A 22,731-nucleotide genomic window follows, 5' to 3' on the forward strand; every position below is an offset into this window, starting at 1 on the left:
TACCTGAAAACGGCTATCATGTTCCCCCTCAGTCTTCTCTTTTCTAAACTAAACAAACCCAATTCTTTCAGCTTTCCTTCATAGGTCATGTTCTCTAGACCTTTAATCATTCTTGTTGCTCTTCTCTGGACCCTCTCCAGTTTCTCCACATCTTTCTTGAAATGTGGTGCCCAGAACTGGACACAATACTCCAACTGAGGCCTAACCAGCGCAGAGTAGAGTGGAAGAATGACTTCTCATGTCTTGCTGACAACAAGCAGTATAAGAACCTCTATAGAGTAGTGAAGGAAAAAAGAGCCTCTTCCCAGGATTATCCCTGTCCCTGTCCCTACAGATAGAATCATAGAATCATGCGGAGTATAATTTGATGTATTTCTACAACAGGGAATATAAATAACAAACCCACACCACTAGGTGGAGGCAGATATTTTGAGGAGTTTGTGAGAAAACTTTCAAAAAAGAGAAGTAATATTGGAATTCTGCTTTAAGTCATTTGGCTCACATCTCAGCAGAGTGATCTGTACAATGCTGGATCTTTAATTTTTTTCCATGAAAGAACCTGGTTAAAATCTTTTAAATAAATCATGTTATTTCCACTCTCCTATTTGTCTGTGCTCTAATAGGGATAGAAAAAATATAATTATTGGCTAATAATGGCTTATATTTGAATCAGAGAGTTAGTAAAATTATTTAAAAAGGAAAATCTCTCTAGAAATGCATATTGTTGTTGCATCAAATTCTGCCGTCCTTGCTCAGATCCTCCCAGGTATTGAGATTCCTGGCTCCCATTGGTTTCAATGGAAATTAGTCTAAATACCTTTGAAGATCTGGGCCTCATACCCTACTCTGACAAAACTTAGGTTGAATTAGAGTCAGTCAAACGCTGAGCGGGATTAAGGTGTGCATCTTACTGCACATTGTACAAAAGCTTCTTGCTATCAGTCTATTTTTTGCAGTACAGCTGCTCCCCGAGTGGTCGAGTTACGACCGTTCGCACTTACGACCAAAGCTCCCATGGAGCAGTCGTAAAGGCGGTCCCCGTGTTACGAATGTGACCCGCGCTTACAAACAGCGTGGTCACGTGTAACTCAATGGGGTCCAAGTTACAAACTGATCGAGTTACAGCCAAGTGTTTGGTCTGTAACTCGGAGAGAGGCTGTAATGTTTTTTCTGTATTCACCAGTTTTGTTTTCTTGCCTCCTTGGACATGTTGGACTTTGTACATAATGGTGAATAAATGGTATATTTATCATCCTCTCTGACTGTAATGTGTTTTGAGTGATGGCAAATTGTCAAGCCATATTCAGTACAGGCTGATCAATTGATACCTATTAGTGAGATAAGCATGTGAATTGTAAGCCCAGGACTTGCTAAGGGCAGGATCCCACTACTAATTGCTGCAGGACAGTGTGCGTTGCTGCAGAACTCTTAGTTGTGTATGTGCACATGACTTGTTTTTGTAAAAATCTGGCCCTGGGCAAATAAACTAACATTCAACCAACGATTCAGCTTTTTATCTTGTAAAATACAACCAACTGATAAGTAAAATACAACCAAGTAATAAGTAAAGTTTCCTTTTGAGGATATACTATTGCACCAAGATCGGAATGAAGGTTATACGCTAACTTATGAGTTCCCTGACGTCTGCACGGTGTTTGTGATGACTTTGCTACACACATTGGTGTCCTTAATCTGTTCTGTGGTCCTGGGGTTATTTGTCACATGCACAAACATTATTCCTATTGCTGATCCACCCATAGTGGACTGATATTGGATGCCTTGCTCTCATGTGAACAGATACAACGAACAAGCATTGTTACAGTTACCTGTACATGATGCTGTGTTTTTGAAAGGCCTGAACTTATGGAGCAGGCGTAGACAGTGAGGGATGCATAAAACTAGCAGAGACAGGAAGTCTCTCTGTGATGACCATGCCCTTAGCTTCTTGTGGAAGTGACCTCCTGTGCATGTATTAAATATGGAGTACTCTTGAACTGTACTGCTGTACACTTTCTATCTAGCGCAGTTGTATAAGACCCCAGTTTGCACAATGGTATGGAACTGGGGCTTAGCCACAACAGACCCTGAATCAGGGAGAAAGTTTCCTAAATATGTAGTATTATTACACTAGTTTCATGTTGGTACCTGGTCAAAGTAGGCTTATCTTCTTGCTTAATTATCTTCTCTGTTGTGCTGTGAATAAATATTACTTAATGACAGTTAAGGACCATCTTATTCTGAGTTTGTACAGGTCGTAAGGCAATGAGATTCTGGCCTATGACTGGGACTATGAGGCAGTACCGCAATACAAATAATCACATGCTGATCTATAGAAATATTTTTCTGCCTTGGACATCCCCACTAGCTTGAGAGATCCAGATGTATCAGTTAGTGAAAATGGAAGCATGTGAACTTGACAGCTTCAGTTTCAGTCCCCTTGTTTCCTGCACTGAGTGTTTTTTCTGCTTTTTACACTAAATGGTAAGCATGTCCACATAATAGTGTGATGAAGATGGATGGATGGGAGGTTTTGACTTCCTTAGTCATGGCGTACTGTTGCAGGAAGGAGGTTTGCTGGGAAGAGATGGGGTCGATCTGACCACAAAAGGGAAGGACATCTTAATGCAGTGACTCACCAATCTTATTAGAAGGGCTTTAAACTAAGTTGAGTAGGGGCAGGTGACAAAAGGCAACTAGGTTCAAAAGGTATCTTTAATAGAGGACTAGTTCTTTGGGGAGAATCAGATATGGAAAATTAGAGTAGAATTACAGGAGCAACAAGAGGGAAATTCCTGGGGGGAATTTGATCAATCCCTTAGATCAGTGTTTCTCTAAGTGATCCGTGAAACCACTTTGAGAAAGTTGCTAACTGGCCGCGCCGGTGTGTTTATTTATGTTGGAAATAAGCCAGGACACTCTGGATGCAGGTGAAAACAAGCAGAGGATTTATTATACATCAGCTGATGGAGTGACACGCAGGGGTTACCCTGGTGAACACTGGTTAATTAACACAATACAATAGATTATATAGTCAGCAGGAGGACGGAGGAAAAATGATTTGATAGGTCTAGCAGCAAGACGAAATGAGCACATAAGCCAATAGAACTACACAAGATTACATAATATCTCCACCCATTGCAAAGTAACAGCTCGTTAATTAATATACAGGTGGTTATTGTTCAAATGCCAAAACATGTCAGCAAAACAGTAATAACATTTTAGTCTCCATAGATGATGATGTTGCTATAGGAGGCGGGTATGGCCTTGATGTGGTGCAGCACTTGGTTCTCAGGCTTATTATCTAGGAGTGAAGCAAGACAGTTTAAGCAAATTTTATGAATGTTATCTCAAGCAAAATGTGTTACGTTACCAACTGAGACCCAGTTCGAGTGTTTTAGAACGTGGTTGCTATGGTGCCCAGGATCTTTTACTGTCTGCAGTTCTTATCCTGACTGTGGTGTTCCCAGGCCTTAATCCTAGAATGGAGTTATGCTGTTTAGAGGCCTACTAGTACATTTAGGGCTGCCTCAGTTTACCCTACAATTTACCAGCACTGAGGCCACGGAGCCTTGCAGGTCCCTTTGGCTCTGGTTAGCCAGTCATAGCAAAAGGAACTGTGGCTGCTGCTTCCCATGGCTCCCTTTGGCTGCAAACAGCAAATCGGATCCAATGGGAGCCACGAGGCTTTGTGGCTGCGGCACCAGTAAATAAACACACCAGTGTAGCCAGTTAGCAGTTTTCTCAAAGTGGTTTCATGGACCATTTTGAGTATCACTGCTTTAGACGTCTACTCACAAATTCAAGGACTAACAGGAATAAGCAGTCAGAATTGGGAGTACTAATAGACAAGTCATAACTGAGCTTAAGTGGCATCTCAGATACTTGATGGGATAAATCTCATAACTGCAGTATTGGCATAGAGGGGTACATCTTGTTCAGGAAGAGCATGTAGGAATAAAAGGGAGGTGGTGTTGTATTGTACACTTGTTCTGAGTTCCAGAAAGAGGCACGAGGCAGACCAGCTGAAAGTCTCTGGGTAAAGACGAAGTGGGGAAAACACATCCAAACCAGGAGGAGGAGGGAGATGAGGCATTTCTAGAACAAATAAAACAAATATCCAGACCCTTATAGTAATGAGGGACTTTACCTACCTAGACATCAGTGGGAAAAGTAATATGATAAAACACAAAATAGCCAATAAGTTCTTGGAATGTCATGGGGACAATGCTTTGTTTCAGAAACTGAAGGAAGTAACCCAGGGCATAGGCATTTAAGAATTGATTCTGACCAACAGGGAGGAGATGGTTGTGAACCTGTAGGTAGAGGCCTATTTGGGAGAAAGTGATTATGAATAAGGCTGTGAATCATTCATGGAGGTCACAGAAATCATGAAACAAAAAACAGGACTATGTAGCACTTTAAAGACTAACAAGATGGTTTATTAGGTGATGAGCTTCCGTGGGCCAGACCCACTTCCTCAGATCAAATAGTGGAAGAAAATTGACACAACCATATATACCAAAGGATACCATCAAAAAAATGAACACATATGAAAAGGACAAATCAAATTTCATGTGTTCCTTTTTTTGATTGTATCCTTTGGTATATATGGTTGTGCCAATTTTCTTCCACTATTTGATCTGAGGAAGTGGGTCTGGCCCACGAAAGCTCATCACCTAATAAACCATCTTGTTAGTCTTTAAAGTTCTACATAGTCCTGTTTTTTGTTTCAGCTACACGAGACTAACACGGCTACATTTCTATCACAGAAATCATGGATTCTGTGACTTTCTGGGACCTTTGTGACTTCCACAGTAGTTGGCGTGGTACATCTCAGGGCATCCCTGGGGCCAGATGCTGTGCTGGAGCATTGGTTGGAGAGCAGTCAGGGTACCCTGGGCAGTTCACCCACCTGGAGTGGAAGTAGTAGTGGCACCCTAGCCTGCTCTCAGAGCAGTGGAGTCTGCTGGAGTGCTGCCTTTCCCCAGCACCTAAAATTTATTTAGGGCAATTTTTAGTAAAAGTCATAGACAGGTGACAGGTCATCTTAACCATAGTTCTCTCCAGCAAAGTGACAGAGTCCCTGTGTGCCTACCTGGTCATCAACAGTTGATGGAATTTGCTTAGGTCACAAGGATGTCACAATAGTGCTTGTGTAAGTTTAACTGGAAGTTCTGGTTGACAGACTGAGAGGCCATCTATCTCTCAGTACTGGAGCTAGTTGGAGAAAGGATTGAGAGAAGGTGTTGAGGAAAGACTAAACCATGAATACATTTGTGAGTGAACAGGAGGTAATTGATAGAGGTAAGGGTCACTATTGTATTTTTTATATCCAACCTGTAGCCACACATACACATTCAAGAGCATGGGTGCATAGAAACGTGTAATATTCTCCATTTATATGACCAGATCATTAGCTGCTGTAAATCCAGTGAGCCTCTACTGACTTCCCTTTTAATTGACTTGAGTTGAAAGACTGGCCTACAGCCTCTGAACCTGGAAACTTTCCTGACAACCTGTGTCACTATTGGATGTTATGGGGAAGGTCTTCTTTCCTTTCTCCAGTTGTTTTATGTTGTTAATATGGGTCCTTATTTTATGACTTCTGCATCCTTGGAGCCAAAATCTAGTGGTGCAAAGCATCAGAGATGGGAGAAATTAGAAGAGAAAACACAGAAGGACTTCTCTTCTAGCTGACTGTGTCTAGACTACAAAGTTCTATCACTTTTCTTTTGAAAGAGGCTTTTTTTCTGACAGTTGGCCCGTCTACACTGGGCCAAATGTCAGAAAAAAAGCCTCTTTCAGAACATCCCTTCTTCCTCGTAGAACGAGGTTTACTGAGATGCTGAAAAAACATGTCTGCTTTTCCAATATATTTTTGGAAAAGCAGACGCATTCCTTGGACGTGGCAGAGCTTTTCTGGGATATCTCTGGTATCCTGGAAAAACTCTGCAGTCTAGATGTACCTGCTGTCTACTTAAGATATTAAGTGGATAGCTAGCATATTAAATGGAGGATAACAAAGCGTTTCTTAGCAACACTAGTGCTCTTAATCCTTCACCATTACTATTGCAACTCTATGGGCAACGTAAGTTACAGTTCTGATTCCATCTGCATCTGGGTGTTGGAATCGAAGAGTAAGGATGGGTAATCGCCTAATCTTGAGCAATCTTTCATGGGAAGGGTAAATTCTGATCAATTCCTCCTCCATGCCTTGGAATGCTGTTACAATGGAGACAGATAAATATGGCATTTCAGATTTCTTGTTAAATATTAAGTCTCCAGGAGAATTTCTGCTGAGAGACACATGGGAGATAAAATCCTGATTTTATTAATACATCAACTATTTCACAGTTTCATAGAGTTTAAGGCTGGTAGGTCATTAGATCATGTACTTTAATCTTCTGTATGTCACAAACCATTACGTTTCACCTAGCAACCCTATGCTGAAACCAAAACTTGTCTTGGACTAAAAATTGTCACTCTTGAAGGGTATGTCAACACAGCAGTGTTAATTTGGAATAACTGATGTTATTGCAAAATAACATAGTCCGCATCTACACAGCAAGCCATTATTTCAACATAATGTCAAATAATGTCAAGCTGGAGGACTTCTTTCTCCGACTCCTATAACCCGCATTTTATGGGGAGTAAGGGAAGTAGGAGGAAGAGTGCTCTTTCCCCAACTTCCTGCTGTGTAGACAGCGCCAAAAGCCAAAATAAACTATTTCAACTTAAGCTGCACAATTGATAGCTCAAGTTGTGTAGCTTATTTCTGCTTTAGCCCTGCTGTGTAGATGTGCCCAAGGCCTAGGAGACCAAGATGCTGTGTGCTGCAGACAGAGGATAGGAGAAACTGAAATGCTACCAATGCCTGAGGCCTTTGCAATGGTAGAGAAATGATTAGGTCAGAAATGCCCTGATGATCCTGGTGGTTGATCAGTGCCCCATACTCCCGAAGAAGACAAATTCCCAACCTCCCAAACAATAATCCCTGCTAGTCTGACCCAGGGAAAATTCCTCCCCACCCTCAAATCTGGAGATCAATTGCATCCTGACCAATGTTCTCTCCAATTCTACGTGTAGAATACATTTTATGTGCATTGAGGCATGTACGGATGTGTACAACCATTAGAAACACATGTCTGCCACCCAAGTGCTCAGTTTACAGGTAACACTGATCCTGACTATGTGAGCAAGACTTACCAAGACTTAATCTCTGAGGCTTCACATAAAGGTATGGGGCAATCACCCTACCCATGGAAAACACCTAGCTAGATAATTTCATGGAGGTTAGGTCCATAAAAGGCTATTAGCCAGGGGATAAAATGGTGTCCTTGGCCTGTGTTTGTCAGAGGCTGGAGAGGGATGGCAGGAGATAAATCGCTTGATAATTGTCTTCTGTCCACCCTCTCTGGGGCACCTGGTGCTGGCCACTGTCAGCAGACAGGATACTGGGCTAGATGGACCTTTGGTCTGACCCAGTACGGCCGTTCTTATGTTCTTATGTTGTGCATTGGGGGAAAATCTTTTAGGGTCTCTAGAGGCAACTGGACAAATACCTATTCCATGTGTCTTCTCTGCAAGTATTTAAATTACCATAAAATAAAACTGAAGCCTTTTTTCAAAACAGAGTGCATAAAGTTTGACTTCTAAATTCATACAGTGGGGTCTTTAAAAAGTGGCTTGATTTTCAAGAGATACTGAACCCCTAGAAGTTCTTTGCACCATCCATAGGTAATTCTGGGTGCTCAGCACTTTTGGAAATGACACCCTGACTAAGCAAAACACTTCAGCATGTGTTTAACTTTAGATTTATTTGTTGGCATTGAGTTAGGCATGTGATTAATTTGTTGAATCAGGATGTAGGCGTGTTAATATGGATTTAGGAGTTGTAGTTTAGGCACCCAGTTTTAAAAATCTTGGCTCTAAATTATTCTGTGTGCTATCAAAATGCCTAAATTAATAGTAAAGGTGGAAAAGATTATTTTATGTGGGGATCTTATTTAAAAGGAGCAGCTTTTCCTTATTATAATCCGTCCCCCCACAATAGCTCTGCAAACAGACATGGTCACCATGAGGGAAGAAAAGGATTTGCATGATTCCCAGGTCCACTTATCACCATGTCTGGTCTCCTACAGAGTCTTTACTAGATAGTGAATTAAAGACACAAGCACTGAATCCCAACATCAATGATAACCAGCAGAATCCTTTCCTTTAATTTCAGCTGTTTACAGCGAGGTTGTTTTCCTCCTGGACCATATGGACGATCAAGATAAGGCCTCTATTGCCCTTCAGATTGTCAAGATAGCTGAGACCAAACGGGCTGTCGTTGTGACTGTTCTGCTAGAAAAGCTTCAGCAGGATGAGGTAGGGCAGTTTCATCAAATCACATCTGTTTTCCATGTTTCCACTCCAAATTCTGTTTGACTTCATGGAAGTAATTCAATACAGAACTTGGCTCAGCCCACCTTCAGTGTAATCAGTATTTACCCTTCTGTCTTCATGCAAAACTCATCATGCAAAATTCTGTTACAGATCAGGATGATATAATAAAGAGACACTCAGAGGAGCACTGTCCTTTTGTACACACTGGAGTACATGGGCTGTATATTATAAAAGTGCACTGTAGGGGTATCTATAATCTCTTATAGCAGTATTTTGTCCTCCTTTAGCATCTTCATCCAAAAACCTCAAAGCACTTACCTACTTACGCATGAATTAGGTTTTACAGCACCTTTGGGAGAGTGATAAACATCCCCATTTACTGATGGGCTGTGTCATGGGGAATTAAATAACTTGCTCAACACCACATAGTGAGTTAGTAGAAGAATGGTGAATAAAACCCATGTGAACTGACTCTCTGCTCTAAACCCAAGACAACACTTCTTAATTATAATGACATATGATTGGGATATAGCTCTGAAGGGTTCTTAAATAATCCAAACCCCTTTTTCTTTTATTAATACTCGCATCCAGCAAAGTCCATTTCTCTATTAAGGGTCAACACAGAAGGCATTTTAGTTTCAAGTACCAGGAAGCCAAGACAAGCAGTTCATTTCTGGCTCGCTTGAATAGTGTGGGGCGCTTGTATTCATAAGTTATCAATTATGATTTTCAATTAAAAATCCTCCTTACATTTAAAAATGAATGGAAAGAGGCAGAGCCTCTCCCCACTAGAGCAGTAATAATAGCAGTTTGCAGCAGCATCCTTTAAAAGCACAACCACTGGAATGTGTAGCCAACCATTGGCTTTGAACATTCCAAAGTGCTTTATGACCTTAGCAGGCAGTTCAAACCTTCAGCTGCCTGAATTCAGAGTTCTAGACTCACAGGAGACAGATGTGAAAGGCTAGTTGGATCATCCAATTTCCCAGCAGTGCCTTTTTCATTTTTTGGGGCCAAACCAATTTTAAAAGCTCCTAGTGACTGGGTTTCCACCACTTTCCAATGAAGACGATGTAATAACCTGATAGATGTCTTATAGCTGGGGCATTTTTCCTGATGTTAAAGTCTAAATTTTATGTCTCTGATACTGCCCCCTGCTGTGCAATGTACGTGCTGCAGGGTAAGAAACACTGACCCCTAAGCATCCTCACTCCACAGTGCATGCTATGCAGCAAGGAGGTGGTGGCTGGCTGGAGTAGGCAGTCACGGTTGTGCTGACTCTGTGGAGGAGAGCTGACCTGATCTGAGCCCAGGGGAGTCCAGTTGTTTTCCCACTGTGATGTGATACGATTCATTTTAGATCCAAGAGAAACCAGGACACTCCAGGGATACTTAACCACTTTCTTATTTATTGCAAGCTTTAAGCAGTTATGACAGTTATTTAAGTTTTACAAGCCTTAAAAACAATTACTACACAATTTAAACCTTAAATGCCATACATTCTAAAGCAAGAATATAGTGCAAAGCAATGCAAAAGCAATTAATAAAAGAGCTACTATAATACAATAAGAAAGACTAGTTCACTTACACTTCACCCGTATGCTACCTACAGTAGCAGGCAGGAGGTCAGGGTTCCTTTTCTTCCCATGCATTGGAACACCATGCACTGGATCACCGGTGTGAAGGGCCTATTTACTTCTAGTTACATCGAGCAGTACCTGTGGGTCAATCCTGCTCATTCCCTCCCACTGATTGTTCTTACTAAGCCCATTTTATAGCAAAGCGAGACTTGGTTGTTCTAATAATATTTACCAATTGATTACGTATTGTGTAGGATATGGAACATGCCCAATACCCTATCTGGAGTACATCCTGTCACTCAGGATGTTGCTGCTATGTGCATAGTTGACAGTTGTATGGCTGCATCTGTAATTTGTGGTTATCAGAAACAGAAGTACCTGTACAAGATTGCTTGCCATGTGTTCTTGACATAGTCTCACGTACCATGCTTCATCTGCATTGTTATGCAAAACATTCCTTCCTCTCACAGCTTCTCCCATGACCTTGCCTGCATGCTTATGTGCACCAGACTTGAGACAGGCCTGGGTTTTGCTTGTTAGAGATCCGCACGTGTTAAAGGGAGACGTGGCCATTTATTGTCAAGGCAGGCTCCCCTACACCCACCCAACCTCACCCTGATGCATGAGGTCAGATCCCATAGAGGTTGCAGGTCTCTATTTAAAAGTCAGTTCTGCTGGCCTCCCTGCACTTTTTAAAATTTTCTCCTGAATTACTTCCAAGCTGTTGATCTTTTCTGGGGAATGTGGTGTCAAAAAAGTGAAATAAGCCAGAAGCAGTCACACCTCAGATGAACAATGAGAAACTGTTGTCTTCCTGCTTTATGACAAGATTCCTGTATGTAACAAACCCAACCCAGATGGCTGACTTTTTTTTTCACTGTCACTCCAGGTCACTTGTTGTTTCCCACTTTTCTCCCTCTCATTAGGTCAGTTATATTGACCCCCTCTCTAGGTGCGCTAGTTTGCAGTTCTCTGAAATCAGTCTTGTTCTGCTCAGGTTTCTAATTTCTCTGTGCCCCTCTTTATTATTTCTCTGTCACAACTCATACCTTCAACTCCTCCATATTTAGTATCATCTGTGAATTTGAACTTTGATGGACCCCATAAAAGAGACCTTCAAGTGTGCTACTGTCAATGTAGAGGTAACTCCTGAGCTAATTTTCCCTAAAAGCTGCAGAAGATTTACTGCAGGAGTTGGGTATTTTATCATTGTATTTACAAATTCTGTCTGGAGTGGATAAAAAAAGGCATGATGCTAATAATAACAATAACAACAATAACAACAATAATAATAATAATAACAACAATAATAATAATAAATGAAATTAGATAAGGGGGCAGTGCAGGGCCCTTATTCTGATTAAAAATTTGTAAATTGCTCAGCTTCTTCTGAAATACTGCTAGCTGGGGTGATTGTGGAGGGCATAGCAAGTTTTATACAAATGAAGACTAGGGGTTACTTGAGTGAGTATGCAGGCTGTGGAATCAGTGTGGTCTAGTGGAGAGGACTCCAGATAGTGAATCAGAAGACCTGAATTATTTTCCTGGCTATTGATCTGCTCTTTTAGCCTGGGCTAGTTGTTTCATGTTTAGATTGTAAACTCTTTTGGGCAGAAGCTTATTAGCGTAAGTGTTACTATATTGCGTTACTATATTAGCTTATAGCATTACTATATTGTCATCAAGGAAACATTTCCCGAATTGTTCTTTTATGTTTTGTCCCCAGAAAAACAGAGTAGACATTTACTGTATCCTGGAGAAAGTATTACAGCAGGATGCCCAGGACCTAAAGAGAAGGCTACTGAGCAAAATAATAACACTTGCCTCAAAGCACATGAGAGAGACTCAGGTAAGTTAGATTAACGGAAGTGTTGGAGCATAAGCTTTTGTGGTCAAAGACCCACTTCACTGCTTTTGCAGATTCAGACTAACACGGCTACCCCTCTGATACTCAGGTAAGTTAGTTTTCCCTATATGCTAATGACAGGAATGAAAGCTTAAACTAATTAAAACATTGTTTGTAAACTATATACTGAAACTCCAGGATTAATGACTGCTAGGGGCCCACAGATCCCCACACCGTCCTCCAGAAATCCCAGGTCCTAAGCAGCATGTGACTAGTTTCATCTTGTTCAAGTTACACATGCGCTTAAGTGCTTTGTAAGGTCAGGATATTGTGACATATATCAGATGCAGAGAGGCCTACCGTTTCTTAACAAGCAAGTATTTTGTGAAGTCTCCTAGGGATTTCATTATTGATACTGATTTTGTGTGGAAGGTGCTCTGATACTATGGTGTTAAGCAGCAGGATGAAACCTTTAAACAGAATCTGAGCTGTTTCCAAAAGAAGCAGTATTTGGATTTAGGGTATAGTTTATTCAGGAAAATTCTCTGAATATCTTGAAGCTGCCCACCTCCTCTGAAGGAAAAATATCATGTCACTATGATAGCCAATCATCCACCACAAATAGCTAATAGCGAATAGTCTAAGCAGCTTGCAAACAACTGAAAGGCTGACAAGTGTTTAGCCAAACGATTCAATGATTATTTATGACTCATGATTCTGTTCTCAGAAAGTTGGGTGGAAAACAGAAATAAGAACTTGATTCATTTGAGCAGCATTGGCTGGTGTAGTTGGCTTTAATCACTTCAGTCTCTCTCTTTTTGTATTTTTTAAGGAAGCAACAAATGAACTAAAAGTGGCAGCGAGCAACACATTAGTGGCTCTGGCACGCTGCTATTTCAGTGAGGTGATGTATGAGCTTCAATGTCATCTGAATCCACTGAAGCTGTCTGACGTGTTCACTTTGATTACGCTGGGCAACCTATCATCAGCCTATCGTAGGTCAACTTCCATCTTTTGTTTCAAAGTTATTGTCTTCCATTTAAGGACAGAGGTTCACGCTCTGTACAGCTACACAGAGTGCTATTTGGGGGGCATGAGATGAACTGCTGTGGCTGGTTCCAGTTGCTAGACCATGAGCTATCCACACCAAGGTGCAAGCTCTTATGCCCCATTTGAAGTTCTTAAAGGACAGGATTGAGGAAAATCAGGTCTAGTGGAGCTCTTCTCCATTCCATTTCTCATCCCTCCCCAATGCTCTCTCTCCTACTCTGGGAGAGGATTGGGCATCTGGCACAGCTGCACATTGGTGGAGAATGCTCCTCCTCAGGGTAAATCCCCCACTGATTTTTTACTTCTGCCTTATCATTTGTGTACGCAGCACAAAATGACCTAGGAGCCCATAGCATCCGACCCAGCGGTGTTTCTAAATGCGATAGTAAGAAGGCAGATAACAGTCAATTGTCTGTCTTCCTTTTCTTCTGGTCCTTCTTTTCAGCACTCAAGTGCATTCCTTTTGTGGGAATGACCCTGTACGGCATGAGCTCCATGCGGATGTTAGACGACGAGAGCAGGCTGAGGCAACAATTTTGTGGTGGTAAGTGCCAGCACTTATTGTAGATGTCCAAAATGGATATTTAGGGGCCTTGGTACAGAGTTAAGTGACTGATCGTTTACAAACAGGCTCTGAACTGGATTGTACCAGGGGCTGAGTCCTCATGCTCCTGTGGCACTCAGTGGAGTTGAGAGTACTCCTTACTTTGCTGGAGGTGCTGAGCATTTGTAAGTTCAGGCCTTTTATGACTTGTGGCTATTTTAAAAATAAACAAAAGCTGATGCTGCCCATGTGCCAGGAAACTCCTGGGGGAGAATGTGCAGGCAACAGACTGAATTACATTTAAAAATTTCCCGTTTTCCACCCCTCCACCCATTCCTCCTCTTTAGTTGCTTAATTATCATCTCCTTTCACCCTCTTTCTCTGTCCTCTGGTCTTCTCCACTTCTCTCTTCCTTTGCTTTTTAGTTGATGCTCAAGTAAGGCCACGTCTACACTATGCAGAAGATCAATGCTGCTGCAGTTGATCACCAGGGTCCAAATTAGCAGGTCTAGTGAAGCCCCACTAATTCGAACTGAGTGGGTGCTCCCGTTGGCACCGGTAGTCCTGCTTCTCATGAGGAATAACACTCCTGTCAACCTTCCACTGTGTGGACAGTCTGAAAACACGATTTAAGATACGTCAACTCCAGCTACATAATTAACATAGCTGGAGTTGCGTACCTTAAGTCAACTTTCCCCTTTAGTGTAGATCAGGCCTAAGGGATTAATCCTACACCTTTGAGATAAATGGGAATTTTGCCATTAGCTTCATAGAACATAGGATTGAGCCTTAATTTTCCTTTCAAGGGCAGCGGGTGCATCTAATTTTAGGGCAAAATGCTGTCAAATCTCAGTATAGCTAATAGGAGTTAGGGGCACTGAACATCTTTCAGACAAACTGTAACCCAACAGGAAATCATACAGTTTTAGGGCTAAATAAGCAATAACTGCAGAGGACATGAATCATTCAGAAAACAGCTGGTCAAAATATTTTGTTTTTTTATTACATTTTTCATATTTTTTTCCAAGTTGATGGAATATTAAACTGAAAAAATGTCAATGACAGTTTTAATCAGGATGTGTTCAGTGTTTTTGTGCAGCTAAAAAGGTGGCTGAAATTTGTTGATTTTTGAAACATGTGAATGATCTTTGTAATTTGAAATTTTGAAAAAAACAAGAGTAAACACTTTTAATTTAATTTCAACTACCTTTACAATCAGCTCTAATTAAGAGGTAACAAGGGAGAAAAAATATGTTTTCAAATGATGGGAATTAAAAAGAGATGGAGAGAGACAAAAGAGAAGAAAGCCTTTTGAGAAACAAGAAACGGAAAGGAGGGAAGAGAAATCATTCAAAACTGTTATTGGATTTCATCAGCTGTTCCTGAATTGGGCATGGAATTGTAATAAACTACAAGCCTGGGTGTGTCCACTGATAAAACGTATCCTTATTACTAGTGCATCCTTTTCATATTGCCTGTCTTTTTTCCTTCCATGCAGTTCTGGAAAAATGGTCAAGGGCAGTAAATGTATATTTTAGTAACTGGGAAAAGTGGCCATTTCCCAAAATGGGTAAATCTCAGTTCTGTGATGAAATTCTTCCCCTCTATCGTCATGTGACAAGCAAATGGACCACATGTGAAGATTTGGAGGTGAGAATTGTAGGCTTTCTAAACCTTTATGAGAAATTGTATTGTTAAATTCTCTGTGTATGGCAATCTTTGTGATGATGGAGTTCAATGGCAGGTTCTTTGGGATAGAACGGAGTATGATGTAAAACATTTAAAAAAGATTATAATGTCACAATCTCATGGAAATTCTGTCTGTACATAGTGTACATAGATTCCAGTTTTGTCACCTGACATGCAGATGAATATAGGAGAATGGGCTAAATTCATTCCTGGCAGATGTCTATTCAGTTCCAGTAGAGTTACAGCAGGAATGAGTTGGTTTAGTGTGCATACTAATCTGGGGAAATATCCCACTTGGGAAAGTTGTGAGGTGCAGTAGAATATAATTCTGAAACCAACACCATAGCTGTGTCTAGACTGGAAAAACTTGCCAGCTGTCTACACTGGCTGCTTGAATTTCCGGAAAAGCACTGACGATCTCATGTAAGATCGTCACTGCTTTTCCGGAAATACTATGCTGCTCCCGTTCAGGCAAAAGTCCTTTTCCGAAAGACTTTTGCGCAAAAGGGCCAGTGTAGACAGCACAGTAGTGTTTTCTGCAAAAAAGCCCCGATCGCGAAAATGGCAATTGGGGCTTTTTTGCGGAAAAGCGTGTCTAGATTGGCCACGGACGCTTTTCCGCAAAAAGTGCTTTTGCGGAAAAGCATCCTGCCAATCTAGACGTGCTTTTCCGAAAATGCTTTTAACGGAAAACTTTTCCGTTAAAAGCATTTTCGGAAAATCATGCCAGTGTAGACGAAGCCATGCATGAGTCTTAACTCTTTACCAGGAAATATTGAGATAGGGCTGTTTCAACAGTGGAAAAGGGAAATTGCACTCGTCAGAAGTAGAAAAGATGGGCCCATTGCATGATATTGAATGAATTTGTAGGAACATAAATTCTGTGTCTCTATGTAGCTCAAGCAGGCCATTATCAAAGCCCTTGGTACTATGATGAGCCTCCTCCTGCATAAAGAAGAGCATCAAGATAAGGTGTTCGAACAGATCCCATGGCTTCTTGAGCAATATAAAGAGGATGTTAATGTTTTTCATGTCACCAAGGTGAGATACTTATTAAAATAACTATCAATGTGTGCGCATAGGTGAACTGCACTAGCTGCTACCGGTGGCGTTTCCTGGTCTACATAGTGACTTGTTAGATAATAGATAAACACACAAGTCTTGATTTTATAGACATGGTGACCCAGGTGACAAGTTTTGTAGGTAAAAGCCTCTCATGAAAAGTATCTTCTGTTTCTGGAGATGATAAGGAGGTAAGAAACAAAACACCTTTTCCCCCCCCCCCCCCCCCCCCGCCCCATAAGATACTCCCTCCTTGTGATTTACTGGTACATCCTATCAACTCTGTGTCTCTCTTTTAGATTATAAATAAACTCCTCAGAGCAGGGGCTGCTGTGTGTTGTCTCTGGGCAGTATTAAGTAAACTGACAGTAGCTGAAAATTAATACTAAGAAGGCCTGAAGTGCATTGCTTTAGATTCTATAACTAGATAGATATAAAATCACTGTCTATTTCATCTACCGTTGTGTACAGGGCTGTTGTAGCTGTGTTGGTTCAAGGACATTAGAGAGACAAGGTGGGTGAGATAATATAATTAAAGATATTATTTCACCCACCTTGTCTCTCTTATTTCATCTACCCTCAGTATCACATGACCAAGGTAACTCTTGTCTGCTGATAGTGAGAGGATGGAGTGAGGGCAGTTGGCTTCAGTAGTATGATTGAGCATGCTCAGTCTCTGTGAGCTGGCTCAGTACAAGCCAAGCAGCAAATCCAGGGCCACAACCCTGCTGCCCTTCCCCCCTCCCCACTTCCTCCATGGTTTACTCCCAATCTATGTTGGCTTTCTGGTCCAGAATATGTGGTTGCTTTTGGGATTGGAATGCCCATGACTTTGAGGGAATCAATGTCTCATGGACTTGACTAAAAGTATCAGAGGACTAGACAAGAGCCTAAATGTAGTAAAATATGTAGATTTCATCAGAGCTATCCTGGAAGCTTCAAGCAGCAAAGAAGAAAAGTGTGTAGGTACAGGAAGGAGTTAGACTGTCATCTCATTATCAATAGCCTGGAAGAGAACATAAAATCATCATTGATAAAATTGGCAGATGAAATAAACATTGGGGAGTGGTAAATAATGGAAAGGACAACTCACTGATTCAGAGTGATATAGATCATTTGGTAAACTGGGTGCTAACAATAAATGTGCATTTAAATATGGCTGAATGTAAATAGATGCATCTAGGAACAAAACAATGTAGGTGATACATACATGTTGAGGGATGCTTCCTGAGAAACAGTAACTCTGAAAAATATTTTGGGAAACTTGGTGAATACTCAGCTGAACATGAGCTACAAATGCGATGCTGTGGCCAAAAAAGCTGAAGTGATACTGGGATGCATACATGGGGAAATCTCAAGGAGGAATATAGTGGGAAATGCAAAGTTCATTTCCACACTAGAACTGACCAACAGATATTGGTAGATACTGGCTTCCTGTGAGAAGAGTGCCTTCCACACCCTGCTTGGCTTATAGCAATTCAGCAGGATGCCATTTGGGCTGCACAGAGCCTCAGCCACTTTTCAGCAGCTCATGAACCAAATATTGCAAACATATATGCGATATACAGCCGTGTGCATTAAGAATATTGTCATCCACAGCACCAGCTGGGGGAAACACCTCTGACATCTTAGCAAGGTATTGTAAGCCCCAATAGATGCAGGACTCACTGTGAATCCAGCCAAGTGCCATCTTAGTGAACACAGTAGGAAGGGGAAAACTATAGCTCCTTGATAAATAAGGTCTAAGGCTTGTGTGACTGCCCCACCTCCCTGACAAAGAAACAGGTGCCACAATACTTCAGACACAGTGGCTGCTTAGTACTCAACTTCATCACACTGGGCACCCTATTATTGGACCTGATGAAGAACACCCAATCACAGAAAGTCCAGTAATCAGAAGACTGTGAGGAAGCCTTCCAGGCCCTGTGAAAACAGCTGAACCAAGAGCTGGTCCTATCCCCTCCAACTTCACAAAGCCTTCTATCCTTCAAATGGAGGTCTCGGAGGTAGGACCAGGAGTGGTACTATCTCAAGAAATAGGTGGGAAGGAGCACCAGATCCTTTATCTCAGCTGCAAGCTGTTCTCCTGAGAGACCTGCCGCCCTACTATAGCAAGGGAGGCCCTGGCCATCAAGTGGGTTATCTACACCCTGGGGGTATGTCTACACTACAAAGTTAATTCGCACTAACAGATGTTAGTTCGAATTAACTTTGATAGGCGCTACACTAGCTCTCCGCTAGTTCGAACTTAATTCGAACTAGCGGTGTGCTTAGTTCGAACTAGGTAAACCTCATTGAACGAGGACTAAGCCTAGTTCGAACTTACTAGTTCGAATTAAGGGGTGTGTAGCCCCTTAATTCAAACTAGTGGGAGGCTAGCCCTCCCCAGCTTTCCCTGGTGGCCACTCTGGCCAACACCAGGGAAACTCGTCTGCCCCCCTTCCGGCCCCGGACCTCTTAAAGGGGCACAGGCTGGCCAGCACCCAGCTAGCAGACCCTGCACCTGGCACGGCTCGAGCCAGCCACCCGCTGCCACCCAGCCATCCCCCTCTTCCCGGGACCAGGCTGGCGGCTCTCGGGAGCCTGCCCAGGACTGCACCCGCCTGGTTTAGTGCGGACATCATGGACCTCGTCCACGACCTCCGCACTAGGCACAGGAAAGTGGCCGTCTAGGGCAGGAGAGCTGCCAGCCTGGCCACCTAGGAGCAGGTGTGCATGAAAATGAAGGTGGTCCACTGAGACCCCCAACCCTGAGCCCTGAGCTTACAATGGGCGTATTGGGTCATACCAAAGGTCCATCTAGCCCAGTAGCCTGTATGCTGACAGTGGCCAACCCTAGGGACCCTGGAAGGGATGGACCGAAGACAGTGATCAAGCCATTTGTCTCGTGCCATCCCTCTCCAGCCTTCCACAAACTTTGGGCAGGGACACCACTCCTACCCCTAGCTAATAGCACTCCATGGACCCAACCTCCATCACTTTATCTCACTTCTCTTTAAACTCTGTTCTAGTTCTAGCCGTCACAACCTCCTGCAGCAAGGAGTTCCACAGGTTGAATCTTTGCTTTGTGAAGAGCAACTTTCTGTTAGTAGTTTGAAGCCTGCTACCCATTCTTTTCCTTTGGTGTCCTCTAGTCCTTCTATTATGGGGACTAATGGAGAACTTTTCTTGATGCACCCTCTCCACCCTACTCATGCTTTTATGGACTTCTATCCTATCCCCCCTCAGTCTCCTCTTTTCTAAGCTGAGAAGTCCCATTCTCTTACGCCTCTCTTTATATGGGACCTGTTCCAAACCACTGATCATTGTAGTTGCCCTCCCCTCTCCCACCCTCTCTCTTCCCCTCTCCCACCTCCTTTTCCCAGTCTCCCCGAGTTTTGTTCAATAAAGAGAGATTCTATTTTTGACCACACGTTTTCTTTATTTTGTACATCAGGAAGGAGGGCTAGGGAAGGGTAAGTGGAAGGAGGTGAGGGAGGAATGGGGTACGAGCCCCCGATGGGGAGGACTGGGCTGGCTCTGCGTGCTTCTGGGGGTGGAAGCTCTCCTGCAGCCCCCCAATTGCTCCCTCTCTCCAGATGGCAGCCTGCGGCAAGTACAGCCAGGCTGATGGCCGAGTGCTGTGATGTGCCCAGTGTGGGCACTCAGAGCACTCCAAGCCAGGACTGCTTTGCAAGAGGGGCACCCCTGAGAACTGTCTGTCCGGGGTGGGGGTCGGGTCCCTTTAAGCACAGCCCTCGGCTAGCTTGAGGCAGCAGCTCCACGCTCTAAGTCCTCATCTGATGCCCTGCCGGCACTGCTTCCGGACATCCTTTACCCCGGTTCAGGGTCCACTTAATGTGGACATGCTAGTTCGAATTAGCAAAACACTAATTCGAACTAGTTCTTTTAGTCTGGATGCATTAGTTCGAATTAGCTTAGTTCGAATTAACTAATTCGAAGTAAGTTAGTTCGAATTAGCGCTGTAGTGTAGACATACCCTGGGATATTCTGTACTGGGGAAGCCCTTTCAACTGGTCACCAACCATGCACCCCTCAGATGGATTAATAACATGAAGGACACCAGTGCCTGAATCATGAGGTAGTACTTCCCGCTCCAACCCTATGACTTCTGTATGTTACACTGGGCCAGGGAAGGCTCATGCAAACACAGACTTCTCCCAAGTGGAAGGAGACGATGAAGAGGAAGGTCCACCAATGGACACCCTCTTAAGGGGGGTGTTTGTGACAGAGGATACCCCCCATGCATGGTTCAGCAGGGGCTAATCATGATCTGTGGGCTATGCCCCTTCATACTTGCTGGGAATGCTCCAACTGGAACCAGGATATAAAAGGGAGCAGCTCAGTTCTGTCTAGGCTGACAGCTGAAGGGAGCAGAGGTGCTTTGCAGGCTTTTGTGGAGGGACTGCCAGTGCCCTAGGATGCAGAAACCAGCCAGCCTGTGGTTCCAGTTGACCCCCCCACAACCATCCAATGCCACAGATGGAGGAGAGACCACGGAGTTACTGAGATGACCTGCTGCAGAAGAATGGTGGGAAGTAATCTATGTGAACTAAGCATTATTGAGTTGAGGTATTAGTCTTTGACTCTGCATGTTTTGGAAGAAACCCCATTGAGCTGCAAGACAAGGCCCTGGGCTGGGACCCTGTGGAGTAGGTAGAGCCTGGTGGAGAAGGGCTGGCCACTAGGCAACACTGGTTTGCCCCAAAGGGTGGTTGAGCACTAGGTTGCACGGTCGTACCTAGAAGGGCTTGGGTCATTGAGCTGAAGAGCCTCATTAAAGGGCTGCTGCACTGACCCTGACTATTAGGCAATGCTGCTCTAAGAACCAGGCCTGCTATGGTGGTTGGGGAGACTAGGTCACTTGGGCTGCCTTAGTTCTTTAACTCCTCCACAACCTGATACCATCCAAACAGGGTGGACCTACCCTGTGACAGGTGACTTACTTACAGTCTATAATATCTGCATGGGGAAATATAGGTAATGACCTAGCAGAGAAAGGCATGACATGATCCAGTGGCTACAAACTGAAACAGGAGACATTGAGATGGGAAATAAGGTCTACCTTTTCAGTGGTGGGATATTAGCCATTCAAACCATTTACCAAGAGTCAAGGTGATCATTTTAAAATCAAGATTGGATTTTTTTCTGAAAGTTCTGCTTTAGGAATTATTTTGGCAATTTCTAAGGCCTGTGTCATACAGAAGGCCTGACTAGTTGATGACAATCATCCCTTTTGGCCTTGGAATCAATGAATTCCATGAACCTGCTTCAGTCATTGCATATTGCTCCTTTGTATGCCCACCTTCTAACTTTCACCCTCTGTTGTAGAGTCTGAGGCAGCTCTTGGAAGTCTCTGGTGAATATAAGATCCTTCTACCTGAAGGGAAATTTCAAGCCATCTGCAGTGCTCTGCACGACCAGGTGAGGGGAACTTGTTCTTGTATCACTTGAGCTTAAGCACAGCAGATCTGAAGCATATTAAGAATAAACATCTTTTGAATGCTAGTGAAGAGCCCGGAGACCTTCTCATGCCTTATTGGTTTCTGCTGGCTTTAGAATAAGCAGCTAGTGGTCTCATTTTATTAGCTAAAATCCAGCTCAGTTTGTAAAGCAATTTTAGCATAAGCCAGTTATTAGAGGGAGTTAGAGTTATATACAGGCAGTCCCCGACTTACGCGGATCCGACTTATGTCGGATCCGCACTTACGAACGGAGCTTTCTCGCCCCGGAAGTCGGGGCGAGAAAGCCCCGTTCGTAAGCTGCTCCGGTGCCCCTGGTCTGCTGGAGACCGTCTCCAGCAGACCAGGGGCACCGGGCGGGTTCCCGCGCTTCTGAGGCTTTGCCAGAGCAAAGCCTCAGAAGCGCGGGAACCGCTGCTGCTGCCCCTTGAGACCCGGTGCCTGTAAAGCCTCAGAGGCGCGGGACCCCCCCGCGGCTGCGGCTTCAGTCCGGGTGCCTGTGGTCTGCTGGGGACCGTCCCCAGCAGACCACAGGCACCCAGACTGGAGCGGCAGGAGCGGCGGTTCCCCGCGCCTCTGAGGCTTTGCTCTGGCAAAGCCTCAGAGGCGCGGGACCCCCCGCGGCTGCGGCTTCAGTCCGGGCGCCTGTGGTCTGCTGGGGACCGTCCCCAGCAGACCACAGGCACCCAGACTGAAGCCGCAGCCGCGGCAGGGTCCCTCGCCTCTGAGGCTTTGCCAGAGCAAAGCCTCAGAGGCGCAGCACCCCGCTGCCGCTGCGGCTCTGCTCCCCGTGTCCCTGGTCTGCTGGGGGGGGGGCGCAGCTAGTGTGCTCCCCCCCCAGCAGACCAGGCTTTTGTTTTGGACTCTGGGGCAGAGCAGCTGGGGCGCTGCCGATTGGTCCTGCAGCACCTGTGGGCACTACTGGACCAACCCGGCAGCACCCCAGCTGCTCTGCCCCAGGTCCTGATTCAGCCGCTGCTGGTCAATTTCAGCAGCGGCTGAATCAGGACGCCTGGGGCAGAGCAGATGGGGTGCTGCTGGGTTGGTCCAGTAGCACCCCAGCTGCTCTGCCCCAGGCGTCCCCAAGTCAGCTTCTGCTGAAACTGACCA

At 43.9% G+C, this 22,731-nt stretch overlaps 1 protein-coding gene and 1 long non-coding RNA gene across 2 annotated transcripts in view; one reads left to right on the forward strand and one right to left on the reverse strand.

Moving 5' to 3' along the window:
* Positions 1–22,731, forward strand: part of LOC142823325 (uncharacterized) — a 167,700-nt gene that overhangs the window by 70,942 nt on the left and 74,027 nt on the right. The gene's annotated exons all lie outside the window — the stretch shown is intronic.
* On the reverse strand, positions 2,923–5,045 carry LOC149523212 (uncharacterized). The gene is made up of 2 exons (XR_016347117.1): positions 4,913–5,045; positions 2,923–3,301 (listed from the first exon to the last, which is right to left on the reverse strand). It is a non-coding gene; the product is annotated as an uncharacterized LOC149523212 (long non-coding RNA).

Source organism: Pelodiscus sinensis, chromosome 18 (genome assembly GCF_052426305.1).
Source record: "Pelodiscus sinensis isolate ZL-2025 chromosome 18, ASM5242630v1, whole genome shotgun sequence".
NCBI lineage: Eukaryota > Metazoa > Chordata > Testudines > Trionychidae > Pelodiscus > Pelodiscus sinensis.